The sequence below is a fragment of the Oncorhynchus mykiss genome, chromosome 15 (genome assembly GCF_013265735.2).
Source record: "Oncorhynchus mykiss isolate Arlee chromosome 15, USDA_OmykA_1.1, whole genome shotgun sequence".
Classification (NCBI taxonomy): domain Eukaryota; kingdom Metazoa; phylum Chordata; class Actinopteri; order Salmoniformes; family Salmonidae; genus Oncorhynchus; species Oncorhynchus mykiss.
Window position 1 is genome coordinate 56,140,895 of NC_048579.1, and position 11,685 is coordinate 56,152,579.

Below are 11,685 nucleotides of genomic sequence, written 5' to 3' on the forward strand. Positions count from 1 at the left end.
GAGGTGTACCTGTAGATGTAGATCAAGGCCTACCTTCAAACTCAGTCCCTCTTTGCTTGGCATCATGGGAAAATCAAAATAAATCAGCCAAGACCTCAGAAAGAAAATGTAGACCACAAGTCTGGTTCATCCTTGGGGGGCAATTTCCAAACGCCTGAAGGTACCACTTTCATCTGTACAAACAATAGTATGCATGTATAAACACCATGGGACCATGCAGCCATCATACCGCTCAGGAAGGAGACACATTCTGTCTCCTAGAGATGAACGTACTTTGGTGCGAAAAGTGCAAATCAATCCCAGAACAACAGCAAAAGACCCTGTGAAGATGCTGGAGGAAACCTGTACAAAAGTATCTATATCCACAGTAAAACGAGTCCTATATCGACATAACCTGAAAGGCCACTCAGCAAGGTAGAAGCCACTGCTCCTAAAAAAGCCAGACTACAGTTTGCAACTGCACATGGGGACAAAGATCATACTTTTTGGAGAAATGTCCTCCGGTCTGATGAAACAAAAATCGAACTGCTTGTCCACAATGACCATCGGTACATTTGGAGGAAAAAGGGGGAGGTTTGCAAGCTGAAGGACACCATACCAAACGTGAAGCACGGGGGTGGCAGCATCATGTTGTGGGGGTGCATTGCTACAGGAGGGACTGGTGCACTTCACAAAATAGATGGCATCATGAGGGAGGAAAATTATGTGGAAATATTGAAGCAACATCTCAGTCAGGAAGTTAAAGCTTGGTCGCAAATGGGTCTTCTAAATGGACAATGACCCCAAGCATACTTCCAAAGTTGTGGCAAAATGGCTTAAGGACAACAAAGTCAAGGTATTGGAGTGGCCATCACAAAGCCATGACCTCAATCCTATAGAAAATGTGTGGGCAGAACTGGAAAAGCGTGTGCGAGCAAGAAGGCCTACAAACCTGACTCAGTTACACCAGCTCTATAAGGAGGAATGGGTCAAAATTCACCCAACTTATTGTGGGTAGCTTGTGGAAGGCTACCCAAAATGTTTGACCCAAGTTAAAAATACTAATTGAGTGTACGTAAGCTTCTGACCCACTGGGAATGTGATGAAAGAAATAAAAGCTGAAATAAATAATTCTCTCTACTATTATTCTGACATTCCACATTCTTAAAATAAAGTGGTGATCCAAACTGACCTTAGACAGGAAATTTTTACTAGGATTAAATGTCAGGAATTGTGAAAAACTGAGTTTAAATGTATTTGGCTAAGGTGTCTGTAAATCTCTGTACTGTCAATAGTGCTTGCTAAATTCAGGTCATCAAGGTTGTTGAGAAAAGAAGCAAAACTTTTGTAGTTCTCGTTGGCTAGCGTTATATCTTTCAAAAACATTGCAGTAGCAAAGGACTGTCAACACGTACTGAACAGCTCATATTATAGACAGAAACATGCTACATGGCAGACCAATTCAAACTCATCTCCCGGCATGTCCAGCCCATCCATTATCTCGGCCAATCACTCCTAGCGGGAAGTTTTCCTGACTTTTTCCATAGCTAAACCAACTAGGCTTGTAATTTAACAATTTATGGATGGAATGCAAGTTTGTTATTAAGGCACATGGAAGTTCACATGTTCCAGAAGGCGTTCTTGCCCAAAACAATTGTTCACATTCAAATACCGCTCCTGTGAAGTAGTGACGTACGACATACGCCTAGTTTCCTGAAACGAGTCACGGTAGTGAGGTAAACAGGGCAAGGATGATCTCTGTGGAGCCTTTGTGGAGCTTTTAAAGAAGAAGAGAAAAGTCCATTAATAAACCCCTGATATACAGCTGAATGTGGAGAGAAAGGCTTGTTATCTCTGAACTCCACGTTTAGTGTAGAGACCTGAGTAACACACACACACACACACACACACACACACACACACACACACACACACACACACACACACACACACACACACACACACACACACACACATACTTCAGCCTAGCTACAGTAAGATAAAAGGAATAATCCCACCAGGGTTTAAATTCCACTGTAAAACGAGCTAATTAAAATGATGACACACACACACACACACACTGCAGATTACAGGCGTCCACAGAGGCCCCGCTACTGTGATGGATCGGTCTACATGAGCCCCATAGAGAATTGGGGAGGAGGGAGGGAGCACAGTCCTCTCAGGGCAAACAAAACAAAATGTTTTTGATCACATTTTCAGTTAATTACCAGAGAACCCATGCATTTTATTGATGAGCAGTGTTGGGGTTGCGTTACGTAATCAGATTACTTTCATGAGTAACATGGTAAAGTAATGTGTTACTTTTTCAAATTGGGTAATATTATTACAGTTACTTTCTCTAACAACGCGTGTGTTACTTTCAGAATCATATCTCTACTGGTCGTGAGTTTCCATGTTCCGATCTTAACCTGTTTCCTCATTTAGTTCTCAAGTGAGCGGAGAAAGGCTGTTTGGAGAAATGTCATGACAACTGCTGTCCATAGAAATGTATAATGGGCGCACCTCTGATCTTTGACATTGATCACTTCTGTGATAGCAAATCCCATAGAGGGCTTTCCCATCTAGTTGCACCTGTGCCCTCCATACATATCTATGGGTTCGCGTTAGGGGTGTGAACGTTTAAATGCTAAAACATTCCAACGAAATTGGAATCCTTACTGTTAAGAAAAATCCCTAACATATTTTTTTTGTTTCGTTTTTTCTCCCCACAAAATGTGAATCATAGTGCAGCTGGCTCGCCTGCTTTTTCTCTTTGTTGATGTATGTTCAGTCTTCAGTCTTCAAGCCATAAGACTGCTAAATACTATAGTTAGTCTGGGTGGCTATTGGATAACTATTTAACTATCTGTATGGACCCTTTTTGCACTAACTCTTTTGACTCACCACAAACGCTTTAGCTACTGATTAATATAGAACATCTGTACAGATCTGTGGCTTACAGTATACTGTACATGGCTAATGAAGCGTCCCATATATAGCATAGCATTTGTAGTCTAGCACAGGAAAGTAGCGACACAGATGAAAGGAGAAGCTCGTGATCAAACCTGAGTGAGTAAGTGGCCTATCTTTGGTAGAGCATGACAGTCAAACAAACGGGTGAGATTGAGATATTTTTTCACGAAAGTAACTCAAAGTAATATACAGTGCATTTGGAAAGTATTCTGACCCCTTTATTGTTTTGTTACGTTACAACCTTATTCTAAAATGGATTAAAAACATATATATATATATATATCCTCAGCAATCTACACACAATACCCCATAATGACAACGCGAAAACAAACATTTCTAAAAAACTGTCACACCCTGATCTGTTTCACCTGTCCTTGTGATTGTCTCCACCTCCCTCCAGGAGTATTTATACCCACCTCCCCTGCGTATTTATACCTCTGTTTTCTGTCTGTCTGTGCCAGTTCGTCGTGTTTGTCAAGTCAACCAGCGTTTTTCTCTCAGCTCCTTTTTTTCCCAGTCCCTTTTTTCCTCCTAATTATGACCCTTGCCTGTCCTGCCTCTGAGCCCGCCTGCCTGACCACTCTGCCTGCCCCTGACCTCGGACCTGCCTGCCGCCCTGTACCATTTTGGACTCTGGTTATGAATGCTTGCCTGTCCCCGACTTGCCTTTTGTCTATCCCTTGGATTATAATAAATACCAGAGCTCAAACCATCTGCCTCCTGTGTCTGCATCTGGGTCTCACCTTGTGTCGTGATAGTACGAACTGGCCATGACTGACCCAGCAGACTTGGACCAGCTCCGTCACACTGTCTCCCTGCAGGGAGCTAACATTAAGAGATAGGAGGACCTACTTCAGAACCTGATGGAGGGGTTCTGATCTCTGGCAGAACGCCACGACCTGGGATTCAAGGCGATGACGGAGCAATTCCGTGAATTAACTCGCAAGCAGCATGCCACATCTGAGACCTCCCGGTCACTCAGTAACTTCACTACTAGTGGTGGGTTTGTTCAGCCTACCCCGACTCCCCGAGAACCCCGCTTACCTCCTCCAGAGCGATATGCCGGCAATCCTGGAACATGCCGGGTGTTTCTTTTCCAGTGCTCTCTCATTTTTGAGCTACAGCCATCTTTGTTCCCTTCAGATCGATCGAAGATAGGGTATCTAATTACTCTAATGCCCGTAAGGGCGCTCACCTGGGCGACGGCCGTAAGGGAGCATCAATCCATCGTTTGCCATAACCTGGAAGATTTCATGGTGGAGGGGAGGAAGGTATTCGATTCTCTGGGGTCTGGGAGGGAGGCGCCTGAAAACTACTGAAGGAACATCAGAACTCCTGAAGTGTGGCAGACAATGCGGTAGAGATTCGCACATTGGCCGCCGAGAGTGCCTGGAATCCGGAGGCTCTTTTCGATACCTTCCTTCACGGGCTGTCGGAGGAAATAAAATAATTGCTCGCAGATTGGGAGTTACCATTGGACCTCGATTCCCTCATCGCCCTCACGATTAGGATTGATGGGTGTCTATGAGAACGCCGGAGTGAGAGGAGGTCGGGTCTCGGGAACATTCATTCATCCGCTGCCGCCTGCTCACCTCCGAAGGCCAGTAAAGCGAGCAAACCAAGACCTGGAAACAACCTTAAGATGCCTTGTCTCGACCAACCCCACTACCCAGAGCCAACAACTGGTCTGGGTGGAGTATGCCGGGAACACCTTTCCCTGTTCAGCCACGGGACTCTCCCCTTTCGAGTGCTCCATGGGGTATCAGCCTCCGCTCTTCACGGAACAAGAGCAGGAAGTCAACATGCCCTCGACCCAGATGTTCGTCCGCCACTGTCGGAGTACCAGGAGAAGAGTCCGGGTGACGCTTCTCAGGAGCAACTCCAGGTATCATCGACATGGGGACCGCCGCCAGACTCCAGCTCCTCTCTATCATGTTGGGAAGAGGGTATTGCTATCCACACGGGACCTGCCCCTTCGGATGGAGTCCCGCAAACTTTCCCCTCGTTTCATTGGCCCTTTCCCCATCTCTAGAGTCCTTAGTTCCACTGCTGTTCATCTTTTGTTAGCCCGTACCCTCCGTATTCACCCTACATTCCATGTGTTAAGCCTACATTCACCCTACATTCCATGTATTAAGCCTGTGTCTCACAGCCCTTTGTCTTCTGTTTCCAGGCCCACCCCTCCGACCCGAGTCATCAATGTCCACCCAGCGTACAGAGTGAGACGCCTCCTGAGTGTTCGACCGTGGGGCAGGAGTTTCCAATACCTGCTTGACTGGGAGGGTTATGGCCCGGAGTAGAGGTGCTGGGTCCCCGCTAGAGACATCCTGGACCCAGCCCTCAACGCCGACTTCCACCGCAGGGCACCCCGGTCAACCAGGTACCCAGGTAGGATACCAGGTGGTGCCCCTAGAGGGGGGGAGGTACTGTCCCCGACCTGCCTTCTGTCTTTACCTTGGATTCTAATAAATACCAGAGCTCAAACCATCTGCCTCCTGTGTCTGCATCTGGGTCTCTTGTGTCGTGATAAAATCATTTTTTCTGTCATTATGGGGTATTATGTGTAGTTTGATGAGGTTATTTAAAAATATATATATTTACAATTTAATACATTTTAGAATAAGGCTGTAACGTAACAAAATGTGGAAAAAGTAAAGGGGTCTGAATACTTTCCAAATGAACTGTAACTAGTAGTATATAACATGTAATATTGTAAAGTAACATGAAATACATGGTCTCTGTCTAACTTTATCTCTCACCCCCATCTCTCTCGCTGTATCTCTCCCTCATCTGTTCCTCCCTACCTCTCTCCATCACACACACTAGAAACCATATGTTTCAGACAGGAACATTGTGTCCCACATCTGTGTCTCTGTGTCCCTTGGTGAGGCGATAGCCGACGCCCACGCTGCACCCGTCAATCTCCAGTGACGTCCCTTTGTCACACGCACCGCCAGCCACCGCCCACCCGAGCCACACAGCCAATGAAAATACAGCTTAGGTGAGATGACAGGTAAGTCCCACACACACTTTCCCTCACACACATACAATGACACCACACCTACATACACACACACACAGAACACATCCCACCCACTCTCACACAAATGCATCGCTATGGACCACTAACCAGTCGTCACCACCCACAGTCACCTGTCTAACATGCACACACGCGCACGCACACACACACACACACACTCAAGCTTCAGTCAGTTACTAGTCAGTTGATCTCCAAGAAAAATACATTTGAGGTTAGTTCTGTTCTTTAAAAGGCGGCCATTATGGTCTAATTAGAGGATAAATGCTGGAAATGTTGGCCTTTCTGCTCAGCTCTATTAGCCAATAGAAAGAGTCTTCTACACCAAGAGGGGACTACGCACTCTGAGAAGAAGAAAGGTTTAGCTGGGGGAGTCTGGGAGAAAATAAGCGTTCACTCCCAGCTCTCTCTCTCTCTCTCTCTCTCTCTGTACTTCAGGAGGAAAACTATTGTCTTTCAGAGCGGTCTTATCTGAACTGTAACGGCAAGTAATTTAAAGAAAATTAACATTTTGACACTCCTCGGGGCAGGGAAAATGCAGGAAGCAGAGGATGAGGGGAGGAAAGGGAGAGGGGGAGGGGGGAGGAGAGGAGAGGAAAAAGGGGGGAGGCGTTTATTTGCATGTAATTCAGTTTCAGTGAATGAATGGCTGCGTCTCGGTTCAGGGTTAAGTGTGGTTGTGTTAAACCGTCCGGAGCCATCACATTGACCTTACCCCCAGCCTTCTAATGGGTGACATCACAATGGACTAAAGACGTTTCACAAACCTGTAGAATTCCACTACAGAACACTGACTAACTGTCAAATAAAAGGGTGAAAGACCATAACGCCTGACTTTAGCTAGTTTGAGGACCATTGTCATTATGGTCTGCCCACCTGCTCTGCCCACCTTCCCCCGGTCGCTGAGTGTGTTGCCGTGGGTTACAGACAAGGGAGTGACGTGTGTGTGTGTGTGTGTGTGAGCGGTAGTGGGAGTATTTTTGGGGATGAGGCGGAGAGGAGTGTGAAAAGCTGTCAGGTAGTGATGGCTAGGCAGCTAGGCCGTTCCCGTTGGAACGAATTACATTCCGAGAGGAAGACAAGCATCTCAGTCCTTCTGCTTCTCTCTCTCTCGCGCGCTCTCTGCCAGAATGACACCACCTTTGTCTTTCGTTCTCTTTCTTACCTTCTACCCTATTCTACTATGCAGCTCTCCTCATTCCCTGTCTTTCACAGTCCACCTCACCTCACCCTCCCTCCCTCCCTCCCTCCCTCTCTCCCTCCCTCCCTCCCTCCCTCCCTCCCTCCCTCCCTCCCTCCCTCCCTCCCTCCCTCCCTCCCTCCCTCCCTCCCTCCCTCCATACTGTCAATTTCTCTCTCTCTTTCTCTCCCTTTCTCTGTCTCTGTCTCTCTCTCTCTGACTCTCTCGCTCTCGCTCCCTCTCTCTCTCCCTCTTTCTTTTTCTCTGCCTACCTCACTCTGTCCATTTCCCTCCCTCTTTCTTCCTCTCTCTCTGCCCCCTCTCTATTTACCTTGTTCCTTCTCTCTCCTTCTGTCTTTCTCTCCTTGTCTTTCTATCCTCCCTTCTTTCTATCCCTCCAGGGCCAGGTGGATTAGCGGTGAAAGCTCATTACATGAAATGTAATTACCACCTGTGTCGATAAGAATCGATCGGCTTGGCCCCGCAGATCACTTCACATGAAGGCCCCTCAAGATATGCCTCTGCAAAGACCGGGGCTACCGTGGCACCAGCCCCGGCAACGCTTTATTTCCTGTCTGGTTGCCCTGAGCGATGGGAGATAACATTGACACTGGTGTGTGAAGTGGAGTCAGACCTGTCTGAATGCCTTCAGTGTGGCCTCGCAGCAGAAATGAGATTCCTTATCAAATCAGCCGGATTAGGGAAAGTATCTGGGGAAAAAGTTGATCCGCAGGGTAGGAAGGAATGTGAGGGATAAGGTGTGTGTGGGGAGGGGGTTTGGGGGAGTCTGTGTATGTGTGTGTGCAAGCGTGTGTGTCTGTGTGCATGCGCGGGCCAGGACAGCTGCTGTCTGTGGGGTTGAGTTTTTCTGTTGTCTGTTCTTTGTTGAACATGGCTTTGATGTGTCTTCCCTCTTCTCCTTCACTCCACTTTACCTGCTCTGATTGAGTAAATAATTGTGTTTTCTCCACTAGTTGTGTTGTACAGTCAGCAGGGTATGTTTGTATCCAGAGTGAGTGTCAGTGTTATTGCTTGCAGTAGTACTGTCAGGTGCACTGTGCATCGTGATGATAATGATGAACCTGTAAGGGACGGAATAACTCTGAATTTCATCACACACACTGACTCTCAGCATCCCCTCTGAAGTCTCCAGGAGTTTACTGTGTCGTGGGGGGGGGGGGGCTGTAAAGAGAGGGAGAGAGCGATCGATAGAGCAGTGACAGAGTGTTGTAAACCATGAAAAGAGACAAAAGCCTCCTGGATCAGACTGGGGCTGTTAGCCTGGGAGGAACAGCCAGTACACACGCACGCACGCACACGCACGCACACACACACACACACACACACACACACACACACACACACACACACACACACCTATACAATGGCAACTTACTGTACGTATGAAACATAAACCACGTAAAAGATCAAATATATTCTGTCCTCATATACAATAGATGATTCCCCTTGAAATATTACTAACCCCAGACACTCATGGCCTGCAGAGAATGTATCACTTACAGTAGGTTATTCTTTGATTTAGTTTTTTTTCAAATGCCCAGTGTTGCTGTCTGATCACAAATTACATCGGAAGTCCACCTGAGAATCTGAGTGTGTGTGTGTGTGTGGGGGGGGGGGGGGGGGGGGGGGTATGCGTGTGTGTCTCGTGTCATTCTTCATTCCATGGTTCTGATAGTTATTTGGGAGGACGTGCTGAATGCCACTCATTCTAAATGAACTCTCATCAAACTGACAGCTCCATCCGGTGACACACACAAAAACACACACACACATACACACACACACACATACAACGTTCGGCCCACTTCAGTACAGGAGTGACATAAACACACACACTCTCTTCTGTAAACACACACAGGATCATAACAGCCAGCATGCTAATTCAGCTTATTAAACCATCAGACCCGCACTCATATCAAAGATAATCTAATAATATCATAAACAAATACCCCTAGACTCTGTTCAAGCACACGCAGAGTACTATTAATACTCACGCAAATAGCAGGCTATTTTCAGACTGTTGTTTCGCTCACAGGGATTTTTGCTACATCAGATGACTTCTGAGAAGTGCTAGAAATCATGGTTAATTTTATTGAACACAGAGATGAGAGAGACAGATTCTTTTTTAGCCACTTTTTCTTTCCTCTCAACCACAGGAAACGCAAGGAGACAAGAGGGTAAAGTGAATACATTAGTAGGTTACACAAAGAAATGAGCAGACTTCTAGACACACACAAACAAGAAAGCGTGTTTGCGCCTGCGTACGTATAAACACGCATGCACACACGTGCACATACACCCCCCCTTAAACACTCACCCCCCATTCTTCCCTCTCTCCTCTTGGTCCTCTTCTCAATCCTCTCCTGGTCCAGTCGTCTCATCCCGGCGCCCCTAAAACAACAACAACAGTGTGAATAGAGAACCTGCCTTCAGGAGTCTATAGAGAAATTGAATAATGTCTTTAGGAATAAGACCTGCGCTGGGATGAGGAGGAGAGAGGAGAGGAAAAGAGAGGAGAGGAGGAGAGAGGAGAGGAAAAGAGAGGAGAGGGGGGACCAGGGCTAGAGCCCTCCAATTAAGACAGCCTGCACCAGCGTCGCCATGGCAACTGTCAGGTAGATTTCCTGGTGGCAGTGTGGTGGCGGTGGAGACGGTTGGTTCGGGAGGCTGAAAGAGAGAGACCGAGCTCTTATTTCTCTGTATTGCGCTAGGTTTCTGTCTCGCTGTGTTCCTGTCTCTCACTGGCTTTCACTCTCTGCCTTGTTGTCACAGGCCCTGTCCCAATACCCATACTTGGGTTCTAAACGCTAGTCTTTTTGGGTATGTGGAAATAGAACGCTTAATATCATGGGAAATTGTTGTATGCTTTAAATGCCGGGAGGTCATACTAATTTCAGCTTTTCATCTAGTAGAATTCGCAAACTATTAAAGAAGAGAATCGTCCGTTCACGCCCATATATGCACAAAAACAGCTGACAACAAATGGCAGGGAACACGAGCGGTTGTTGATTTTAATTGCATACCGCATATGTTTCTACAAAACAGTATGTTCTAAATAGTATGTAGTATGTTTAGTACACTGTACGCCGTTTAAGTAGGTAGTAGCTTTCGTTCCCCCTTTTCTCACTTTGTCTCCTCTCTCTTCACATCTCTATCTCCCTCCCTCTCTCTGCAGAGCTGAAATTCCTGGTGAGACAGGAGGACTGGCATTTAGAAAAAAATACATCTCCCGTGGCTGTCTTCTCTTAGACAAAATACATTTCAGTAATTAGATCTGTCTAACAGTTTTACTTTCTCCCTGTGTGTGTGTGCGTGTGTGTGTGTGTGTGTGTGTGTGTGTGTGTGTGTGTGCTTGCCCGTGTGTGCGTGCGTACATTTGTTTATGTCTGTGTGTGTGTCAGGTATGGCTGTGTATGAATGCATTTTTGTGTGTGTGTGTGCACACCCGTGTGTGTTTGCGTGTATGCATGTGTGAGTGTGCGTGTGTTTCACCATTCTAATCTATATTTAATGCTAGGAAGCAGGGCTTTAAAGAGCGCCACAGCTGGCCTGTTTGCTAATTAATGACATTTCCCCTTTAATCACCAATCACCAGTGGAAGCCTGATCTCTCCTCTCTCTAGTCTTTCTCTCTCCCCTTTGTCTAATGTTCTTTCTCTCTATTCATTCCCCTCTCTGTTTTCACATCCATTCTGTCAGACTTTTCTTTTTGTTATTTCATTATATCCTTCTTCTTTCGCTTTCTCTCTATTTCTTCCTCTCTATCTCCTCTCTTTTTATTGTCCTCGTCACTCTCTCTCTCCTCTCCCCTCCCTCTCTCACTCCAATTCCCTCGCACTCTCTCTCCTCTTTCACTCATCCCCATTACTCTCTGTCTCTCTTTCACACCAGTCTTCATGATGCTCCAGACCCTTTGGAATTGGCAGTCTCGCTCAGATCTCAGCTCTGCTGTGTTTCTCCCTGGGGAGAGAGAGAGCTGCGTCTCCATCTGCCTCTCAGACTCATCCTCCTTCCATCCCTCCATCTCGCCATCCCTCCACCCCTCCATCGCTCCATCCCTCTATCCCCTCCTCTAATCCCCCCACAATCATGATCCGTCACCACATGTCAGATCCTGCTTCTTTTTCGCTCTCCCTCTCTCTGTCTCTCCATTTCTCTCTCTCTCTATTCCCCTCTCCCTCGCTCACTGTATTTCTCTCACTCTCTATTGTCCCGTGCCGCCCTTAGTCACTCTCTCAATCTCTCCTCCTCTATTTACCCGTCCCCCTCTCCATTTCCCATTTCTCTACCCTTCCCCTCTCTCTCTCTTTTCCTTTATGAAAAGGATATTGCCAGAGGTCATTTCAGAAATGCAGCGGATCCTCTCCTCTTACAGTGTGTTCCTCATCCAGCCGTTCAGCTATTCTGCCCTGCAGCGTTGCACTTGTTCAAAAGGGTGAACGTTCATGTCATGACTGCAATAGCAAGGGGGCGAGCCCTTTTTCCTACAGAGTAGC